The sequence below is a fragment of the Mus pahari genome, chromosome 8 (genome assembly GCF_900095145.1).
Source record: "Mus pahari chromosome 8, PAHARI_EIJ_v1.1, whole genome shotgun sequence".
Lineage (NCBI taxonomy): Eukaryota > Metazoa > Chordata > Mammalia > Rodentia > Muridae > Mus > Mus pahari.
In genome coordinates, this window is record NC_034597.1 from 96,582,079 (window position 1) to 96,592,540 (window position 10,462).

A 10,462-nucleotide genomic window follows, 5' to 3' on the forward strand; every position below is an offset into this window, starting at 1 on the left:
AGACTTGACTATTAAAGGGATACAAGGATTAAAATGCCCAAGTCAGGAATAATGAAGAAGGTAATTAAGGTTTGTAGCTGGGTAACAAACAACCAGTCTTAACAGATAAGGGGGAAGACTGCGGAAACAAAGCGTGACTCTCTGTTTACCAGGCTTCGTGTAGCTTTTTCTCCTTTGGGAAAATTAAACCCTGGACCTTTGCTTTGCTTGTGGTTGGAGAAATGCAGGAAAGGGCATCTTTTCTCATCCACACTGAAACTTTTCTGGAGTTTATTTTAAAATGTGGTTCCTTAACTGTAACTTGCTATTTATTATTTAAGAAATGCAAGGAAATTATTGAAACTTTATCAAATGTGTAGTTTAATATGTCTATTAAGTTTGTCACATTAATATTTTATTTTTACTCATTGTTTTCTGAAGAATAATGTGTAAAATTGGGCCACACATGGTGTTGCCTGCCTTTAGACCCAGAACTTGAGAGGTAGAGACAGGTGTATTTTGTGAATTTTAGGCAAGCCTGGTGTACACAATGATTTCCAGAACTGCAATGGGCCACTTAATACAGAGACCAAGTGCCAAGAAAATAAGCTTTAAAAAGAAAGCAACAATAATAACGAAGAAAACCTTTAAGAAGGTATCAGTTTTGTTATCAAAGCATATTATACATTAAAGCATTAGGAAAACAGTGAAACTCCTAATAATCATAGTTTTAGGTTGAACTAGACTATTATACATTCTGTGTGTGTGTGTGTGTGTGTGTGTGTGTGTGTGTGTGTGTGTGTGTGTGTAAAATTCCCCACAAAATATTGTCTCTACTGAAGCAAATCTGTTCTGTATAGAAGGTAGCTTGACTACTTTAAATTAATGTAAATAACTTATACTTTTTTTGGAATTAGTACTATTTTCTGAGGTAAGATATAGAATTTGGAAAGATTGCTAAGTGGATAGAGCACATTTTGTTCTTAGTTTAAGACTACATTTCAGGGCTATGCATCCACATGGTATTCTACAACTGAAGATCACCCCAGTTGCAGAGGAATTGATGCCCTCTTTTGACACCCACAGACACCAGGCATTCAAACATTTTCAAACATGTAACAATCACTTATAAACATAAAATACAATAAATAAAACTATTTTGTTTGTTTGTGTGGTTTTTTGTTTGTTTGTTTGTTTTGTTTTTTTGTTTTTTTTTTTTTGGCTTTTCGAGACAGGGTTTCTCTGTATAGCCCTGGCTGTCCTGGAACTCACTTTGTAAACCAGGCTGGCCTGAAACTCAGAAATCTGCCTGCCTCTGCCTCCTGAGTGCTGGGATTAAAGGCATGTGCCACCATGCCCGGCTAAAACTATTTTCTTTTAACAAAACAACTTTTGATTCAAATCTTGACAAGACAGACAATACTGGTTGAGTGAGGCCTTCATCTTTGTAGCATTATATTTCCTCTTCCTGACATTTAAAGAACATAGTACATTTATATAACTTTTTGTTATTCTTTAGTAGTAATGAATATTGATATTCATATTCATTATAATTTAATGTGTCACTACTATAGTTATTTATTTTTCACCAATAATGTTTTTTTCTTAAACATATATTTGTACCTAATAATTCACTTTAGGGTTGAATTCAAACTAACAGTGTGTTTCCTAACACCAGAATTCAGAATCATGACTTTCTCATAAGTATTACTTCATTTATACCTAAAGCCTTCATTGTTGAAGCTCTTCTCTTCGCTTCTCTTAACTGTTTTGTGTTTGCTTTGGTCAGCTTCCAATTTGTACACTTTGCTTCATTTACTTCAATTCTTTCTTTCATATAAAAGTAATTTGTCTCATTTGAACGGCAGTTGTATACGTTATCTATCAGTTCACATTTCTATAGTTTTGAACTGATATCATAACCCAAAATCTAGTGGCTTAGAACAACAAATATTATCTATTTTTTCATGTTTGATAAATAATTTTTTCTCAAATATTTTTACTGAGGTACTGGGAAGAATCCTTACTTTAAATGTTTACTATATGATGTTACAAAGACTGCAAATTTTTAGTATTGGTAGCCTTGTATCCACTATTTTATAAAGCTGTATGTTTTCTTTTTTCTTTTTATTAAAATATACCCTTGGATAATTTCAGACATGTGATTTTTGACTTGTATTTTCAACTAGCACTTACCATTTTTTTCTAAGTGACATGAAGACTATTTTACTTTATTTTAAGGAGTATACATCAAGCTATTTTAATTTATATGCACATGTCTTTTTCAATGTTATTGTAGGTTTATAATCCCTTACTTCATTACAGCCCATGAAACCCTGCTCTCAGATTTGCCTATGATGTTCTCTCTTCATGTCTTTATTCTCTATGATGCCCTCTCTCCATGTCTTTATTCTCTATGACTCGGGATGTGTCTATATTCAGCCCTTACATTGATTAAATATATTTTCTCCAGTTTAGCCGATAGATTTATATGGCATTAAAATCCTCCTTTCAGAATGATACTAATAAATCTAAAATACTGCAATAAAGTTAAATAACTCTTTATAATCCCTAAACATTGAACACTTTGAAGGCCTTACAAAATGCTTCAATGCTTTCAAATTGCCTTGTGAAATAGGGAATGATTTAAAGGTACTGGAGCACTATATTTCTTTGAAATCTTTTAGCTTAGAATTGAATAAAAGTACATCTGAGAATGTATACATTACTGAACATTTATTATATTTATAAACTACCATGTGGTCCTAGAGCCTTAGCAAATGAAAAGAATGATCAGGTGATTCAGCATACAAAAATATATGTTATATAACTTCATATCATTCAGAAATGATGTTCCAAATATTCTTTTTTTTTTTTTTGTGGTTCCATCCAGTCTCCCACTTTTTTTATTATTATTATTTTCTTTATTTACATTTCAAATGCTATCCCGAAAGTTCCCTATACCCCCCCGCCCACTACTTGGCCCAGGCCTTCCCGTGTGCTGGGTCATATAAAGTTTGCAAGACCAAGGGGCCTCTCTTCCCAGTGATGGCTACATATGCAGCTAGAGACTGGAGCTCAGGGGGTACTGGTTAGTTCATACTGTTGTTCCACCTCCAGGGTTGCATCCCCCTTCAGGTCCTTGGGTACTTTCTCTAGCTCCTCCATTGGGGGCCCTGTGTTCCATCCAATAGCTGGCTGTGAGCATCCACTTTGGTGTTTGCCGGGCACTGTCATAGCCTTACAAGAGGCTGCAATATCAGGGTCCCTTCAGCAGAATCTTGCTGGCATGAGCATTAGTATCTAGGTTTGTGGCTGATGATGGGATGGATTCCAAATATTCTTAATAACCATTTCCATCATGATTTTTTCAGTTGTCTTGTGGATGTAAGGAAGACAATTTCTTATTATCCACTAATATAAAAGAACTACTTTTTATTTCTTAATTAAATCATTTTTAAATTTTTTTATTAAATTATGTTTTTTACAATTTCTCCATTTTCTCAGGAAATAGTGAATTAATTTCAACTAATTATGAATGAAGAGTCATATGTGTTTGAAATTAACTTAAAATGAAAGCTCCCAACATTATTTACTCTTATAAATATAATTCAATTTTTTTATTATCAGGCAACAAAAGTATCGTGTTCTATTGTAAAAAAAAAAAAAAAGATTTGCAAATGACTCAATTTGAGCAAACACTATATCATTCCACAGATGTTAGATTTAGAAACTATCTACTTCAACTGGACAGAATTGACTGGAGCAACAGAAAATTTTATTCTTAAGACATCATTTTTGAGATACTTTATACTCTCCTCAAATTTAATAACAATAATATTACAATATCCACTTTGATTTTTTTTTGGGGGGGGGGTTCAAGACAGGGTTTCTCTGTGTAGCCCTGGCTATCCTGGAACTCACTCTGTAGACCAGGCTGGGCTCAAACTCAGACATCCACCTGCCTCTGCCTCCCAAGTGCTGGGGTTAAAAGCATGTGCAACCACGCCCAGCCACTTTGAATTTTTTACATGACTTTGTACAGTACAGCATGAATTTTCACTCAAACTGATTTGAAAAAAGTAAGCATCTAAAGTTTTAGATAATATCCATTAAGATGACATATTTGTTGTCTATCCCTGATTTAAAATTCTACACAAAATTATAAAAAAATTACAGAAATGGTACTGTAGATATCCAATTTCCACACAGCAAACAATCTGCCAATGTATAAGTGACAATATCAACACAGAGCATTAGAATTGAAGATGTTAAGATCAAATCTTGCATTCATTGTGAGGATCGCTCATGATCCTGCTTCAAAACCATATCTTTTTCTCTTAATGTAAGAGAACCCTTGGTATACATTAAATGGTTTACATAATTTTGCCACTCTTAACATATGGAATCATGTAAATTTTTTCATTTAGTATATGTTCTCTGAGATTTGTCCAGATAGTTGCATGCATTAACATCTATTCTCTTATGTTGTTGATTAACAATCCATGACATGAATTGAGGGTCATGATTTGTTAATGAATATTCATAGGGCTTCACTTTGAGACAAGGATGATCACGATTGTAAACCACATATAATGTTTATGAATATAAATCAGTATACATCAAGTCATCTTTTTAATCTACATAGTGCAATGCTAAGATTATGTTCCAGATCCAGATGTTAACAGAGAAGTTAAATTTATTTTATTATTTACAGACTCTACAATATAGGTTTCCATATGGAATTTTCAAAGGCTTTGAGTGTCAATAATAATTCCCCATAGTAGTACTTCCTCTACCTTTCAATATGGAGAGAGGAATGTGGGTAGTTTAACGAGGGTCTCTGTTACAAGTGCGGTTCTAAAGTGGGCCATATGAAAGTTTGTCTCAACAAAGCAAAAAAAGGATATTATATTTAATAATCATGCTTTTACATTCACTTAAGTGATCACAAAAAGGTGTTGAGTCCTCCCACCTATTTTTTTGTCAAGTGAAAATGTATATTTTACTTTGAAGCATATGATTCATTTGAACTAATCTTTGTTTCAAACAAAGAATAATAAAGATATTGCAACCTATTTTGATTTAAATGTTTTCTTTCTGCTAAAACAAATGTGGTGCTTTTTTATAATATTTTCTTTGCTCCACTTTGTTGCCGTAAATGTCTCCAACCCAATTATGCTCCGGCAAAGAATACATGACTCAATTAATATGAATACATGTTTGTGCCTAGATTGGGCAGATCTACTACTACAGTACCATCTTCAACAGTTTATGAGACCCCTTAGAACTTGAGGTTTCTCCAAGCCATGTGCTTCTGCTCTGCTTTTCTTCTACTTCTTCCTCCTCTGCATCCTTGCCCTATTCCATTTTCTCCTTCTTCTCTCCACCTTCTCCATCTTCCCTTTTATCTGCCCAATCATCAGCTCTCCTTTATTTTACAAATTAAGGTGGGAAATAGGTTTACAAGAAATCACCTGAGTGCTGACTCATTCCTTGTTTGTAGCCACTCACAGGAGAATGGAATTATATCAAATATAATTAGTCCCAGTGCTATCTACACCACCACTGGATTATAGTCTCTACTGGATCTAAGTCACTTGAGTATGCTTATACGTCTGTTTTTATTTTTATTTTCTTTTTCTGTAATTATAGTCTTCTTCCTATGCTCAATGATATATGAATTAAATACATGAATATATATGAATAGACATGAACACACACACACATACACACACACACACACATACACACACACACACACACACACAATTGGATTGTAGGGATTGTACAAGCTTGTTCAGTTACTGCTGTGTGTTCAAATGTTAAATACTGGCCCCCAAGGTCTGGTTATGAAGACAGGGAGATCTTTGAATATACCAGCTTTTGCTTTGTAAACCTTGCTTCCCAAATTATCCCTGATTGCTTAATAAAGATGCCTACAGACTAGATTGAGCAGAAGAGAGGAGGGAGACTGAAGGTACCTGGGGATTAGAGTCTCTGGCAGGGACCACAAGATAGAATGAAGAGGTGGAGAAGGAGGGAGGTCACCATGGGGTAGGCAGATCAAGAGCATTGGCCCTGGGGAATGCCCTCTGTTGGAAGAGGAGAAGCCCAGAAGGAACATGGCAAGTGGTACGGCGACTTTTGTTTTAACTGAGAGTTTGTGAATAGTTTTTGTACATTGCTGAACACTTTTATAACAATTTATTCATTTTTATTAACATTACATTCAAATACAATCCCCACTTTATCCTCAGAGAAGGGTTACCCTCACTTAGGACACTATCCCTCACTGGGACTTGTCTAGGTACCATCTTTCCTGCTGAGTCCGGATACATGGCAAGCAACAGAGTCAGAGAGAGCCTCTACTCCAGTTGTTAGGAACCCACATGAAGCCCAAGCTGTACATCTGCTACATATGTGATGTGGGGCGGGCTAAGCCCAGCCAGTGCGTGCACTTTGGTTGGTGGTCCAGTTGCTCTGCCATATCCCTCATGAACAGACCAATATTAGTTGACTCTGTAGGTCTTCTTGTGGTGTCCTTGACCCCTCCAGCCCAATCAATTATATCCTTAACTCTTACACAAGACTCCCAGAGTGCCACCTGATGCTTGGTTGTGGGTCTCTGCATCTGTTTCCATCCACTGTTGGATCAAGCCTCTATTTTTGCACCTGTAATTATCTTCCGATTATTGTATAAACACTTACAAGTGATTTTCGTTGATCAAATATTTGAAAAGAAGCACACACACATATTTGCCTCTTTTGAAATTCCTTTTTCTAGTTTCAAACTTTTGTCTAAAGCTGTGTTTAAGTGCTGATAAATATTCATGTTATTTACTATTTTGAATTATATTTTCTATTTTCAAGTGGTCATATTGAAAGAATAAAATGAGGGTGTTAATTGCTTTAATGTCATATGTAAACTGAAAACATTAATTTTCATTCACAAGTTAATTTTATGACGTAATTAGAATTCTCTAATAAACCAAGAAGAGAGTGAAATGGTAAATACAGCTTGCATCTGTTGACCAATTACTAGTTTTACATTTTCTCAGGGGAAGAAATACCCTGAAACTATCTAATTTTACAACGTCAAAGCAGAATACTACGAAACAAAAAGTAGCTTTTGTGTAATAATAAAAGCATTAAAGCATCTTCCTTAATTGTGATAATTTGGGTCAAATTAGGGAGTCTTGCAGTGAGCAATAGACTAGTCACACACCCCTAAGTGTTCTTAATCAATGTGCAGGGTCGCTTGCTGAGCAGGACTCTGAAACCCAAGAGCCTTTATTAAAGACAAAGTCAACATAGGAAGGCAAGCCTTCATTTTCTTTCTTTTGTGTATTTTTGGGTCATATTTTTTTTTAATATAAACTGACTAATCAATCCATGATATGTCTCATTACAGTTTATTCTTGTTTGTAATTTTTGTAATTCTTTCTAGCAGGCTTAGGTTGACCCATGTCAATAGTATGATTTTAATTGGAATTTTTGTGGAAAAGCATGTAGCATGCAGCCTTTATGATGTAAGTACAGCTAGCATCATTTCTTTGTCCAGAATCTGTATAAATGTGATCTGCTTGCTTCTCCTTCAGCTTAGCTGTAGAACCACTGTGTCGTCCTGGTTTTTGGAGATCGCTTGATCCACATTCTGCTTGTTTATGTGGAACAACAAGCATTTATTGCTGTTACTCACTAGAGTTCAGCAAAGGATCAAGGAAGGAGGTGTGGGAATTGTGATTGGTACTGCAAATCCATAGGAATAAGCAGAAAATTACAGAAAACAGTCTTCTCTCAGAGACAGCTATTGTTAAAGTAAATGCTCCCAGACAGATTCTTTCACAGATACATAGTCCTATAAAATCATTTAAGAAACAAAACCAAACATATCCCCCTGCCAAACAAAAAACCAGTTAACCAATTTTTGTGGGGTTTTTTTGTTAGATAAATTTATTCTTAGATGATTATAAACATAATTCCATAGGATACATTATAAATACTCTAACACTTTGTATACTGTGTGATGTGTGTCTGTCCTTCCTTACCTGTCCTAGGTACCAACGGACTGGTTAAAATGAATAGCCTACGGACTCTAGCAAAAGGTAGGATCACAAGGTGAGGCATCCAGCAGAGAGAACTCTGGGAAGGAGTCAGGCAGGGAATTTGCCTCTGAGAGGTGGAGGAAACTGGGCTTATAGAATTGAGATTAGGTAACCAGACTCGTGGCAGAATTTAGATTAGTGTAAATGGAATAATAAGTTAAGAGCAAGTTATGAACAAGCCTAGCTATTAGCTATAAAAAGATGGAATGTGACAAGGTACAATGATTTTCAGTTAATTTTTGTAGGATAGCTCTTGTACATGGATATTGGCATCAGTGAAAAAAAATGAAGAATAAGAAGGAAGAGTAGAAGTCACCTGAGGTCCAATACAATCTAGATGATGGAGTGACACCTTAAGTAGCTTTAGTCCTAACAAGGACTGAACATTTATTAATAAATATAAGTTCATGTCACTATTCAGACCAAGGGTGGGCATTGCAAAGCCCAAAAGTTTATACTGTGTACCTTAAAATCATTATAACATGTTTGTCAAACACATTTATAAAGACAAAACAATGCCAATAGATTGTTGCCAGATTTGAAAAGCAGGAAAATAATTAAAACTCATGAGAGAATGGAGACTTAGAGAAACTAGTGTTGAAAGTAGATAGAGTCATATATAACCCGTGTCTCGAATGTCTCAAGTCAGTTTGTCCTGAAAAGAACAATTCTTCATGGTATCTGTAATTTGATATTTTTTCATTGAAATATATTTTGTACAATGTATTCTGATCATGGTTTCCTTTCCTAGTCTCTTCACAGATCGTTCCTAAATCACTGTCCATCAGCACCATGAATTACTTCACTCCCTTTTACAAAAAAGGGAGAAAGAAAGAAAGACAGAAAGAAAGGTGTGCCTGATTCACTATAAAAATATAGCTGCAATATGGAAGAGACACTCGGTGAATTAGATCTTTAGCTGTGAAAATTGAGGGATTAAGGTAAAAATAAGAAAGTAAGTTTTGTGTTAGCACCCTTATTAAAGACTTTATCATTTACTTTTTTCTCTTAAAATTTCTATAACAACTTTCAATTTGGATAAAATTACAGGAAATAATTTTGAAATTATGGACCCCTTCATTCTGAAGCTACTTAAGGTGTCACTCCATCATCTAGATTGTGTTAGACCTCAGGTGACTTCTACTGTTCCTGCTTATTGTTCTTCATTTTTCTCACTGATGCCAATATCCATGTACAAGAGCTATCCTACAAAAAAATAACTGAAAATCATTGCACCTTGTCACATTCCATCTTTTTATGGCTAATAGACAAACACAATGCTTACAGAGATTTATTTCAGATTTTCTTTGAAGACTTCATTATGTGGGATGTAATTCATTAAATATGACCCAGATTTTCCATAAGGAGAAAATCTTTTTAGATTATAAGGGAAGCAGCTTAAAAGTGTAAATTCTATAACTAAGGAGTTTAAATTTATATTATCCTAAAAATTCAAGGATGATAATCTCTTGATAATTTCCCAAGGTAAACCAGTACCACCTATCAGGTAGAAAAAGCTTGCATTCAAATTTTTATTGCCTCTATTTTAATTCTACACTGAGGAGTGAGGAAATTTAAAGTTTAAATTCGTAGCCTTAATACACACACACACACACACACACACACACACACACACACATACACACACACACACATATGTATTACAGAAATTACAAAAGCTATAACTGATTTTCTTAAAAATAAATCAGGCAGCATATACCAGCTGATATGAGGCCCCCAACTCATATGCAGCAGAGAACCTCCAGGTGGGTTCAATCAGTGATGATGCACTTAACCCTCAAGAGACTGGAAGCCTCAGGGAGTTTTAGAGGTCAGGTAGGGTGGGGGTTAGGGGGTGGAGACCTCCTCATGGAGACAGAGGGGTAGGGAGGAGGTATGGGATGGGGAACAGTTAGAGGGAGGACTGGGGCAGGGAATAAAATCTGAAGTTTAAAATAAATGAATGAATGAATGAATGAATAAATAAATAAATAAATAAATAAATAAAAATAAACTCTTGTAGACTTTTAATTTCATTTTTGATTGTGTACTCTCTATATAAGGGTTGGTAATATTCACTCTAAAAAATTTAAAAAAAAATCTTGGGCGTATGTGATGGTTTCATATTTTTTTGTGTGTGTGACAGAGACTTAAACTATCATCGAGAACAATTAGAGACAGAGTCACAAAACTCATTTTTGATAATTGTATCATGTCTCAAAAAATTCATCTAATATTATTCTAGTCTTCTTAAATAGAAGAAATTTCAGAACATAGTTAGCTATAACTTGCTTAAATTTTTACAGAAAAATGGTAAAAATAAGTACTTTGTATTGTATTTAAAATAAATATATGCACACAAATTATACTTGTAC